The 522-nt window shown below is 37.7% G+C and overlaps 1 protein-coding gene across 1 annotated transcript in view; it reads left to right on the forward strand.

Moving 5' to 3' along the window:
- il4i1 (interleukin 4 induced 1) overlaps window positions 1-522 on the forward strand; it is a 33399-nt gene that overhangs the window by 10263 nt on the left and 22614 nt on the right. The window lies entirely within an intron of this gene.

Below are 522 nucleotides of genomic sequence, written 5' to 3' on the forward strand. Positions count from 1 at the left end.
AACAAACTGAAACAATCTTAAACAAAGCCTCAGAGAAATTAAAACCACGGAAGCGAAGGATACGTCATTTGAAAGATGGCAAAAGAGAACAAGAGACAAAAAAACACCTCCTTAGCTCATGCAAACAACAAGTTAACAGCTGAATTAGCTGCTAATACAAAATATTTTGATATACTTAGCAGGAAGCTGCTTGATGTATTTTCAAAATATGAAACTGACATGCATGCATTTCAAAGTAGGCTCACGCAAGAAAGGGAATAAACTGTAAAAACGCACACGGAACTCCAAAAAGCATATGCTCAAATAGAAGGGTTTAAAATGCATGATACAGCTTACTTTAATCATATAGCTGATAAGCAAAAAGAGATTCAAACTCTGAGAAACCAAATCTCCGAGCTATAGGAAAATGTTACAACACTAACAACTAGAGAACATCCAGTTCTAAGTCCCGAACCTTCTTTCAGAGGTCCCCACTCATCTCCTCTGGGAAGGAGATCTCCTGAACAACCTTCCTACAGTCAC

This window comes from Nematolebias whitei, unplaced genomic scaffold (genome assembly GCF_014905685.2).
Source record: "Nematolebias whitei isolate Nwh7 unplaced genomic scaffold, NemWhi1 Nwh_scaf_123, whole genome shotgun sequence".
NCBI lineage: Eukaryota > Metazoa > Chordata > Actinopteri > Cyprinodontiformes > Rivulidae > Nematolebias > Nematolebias whitei.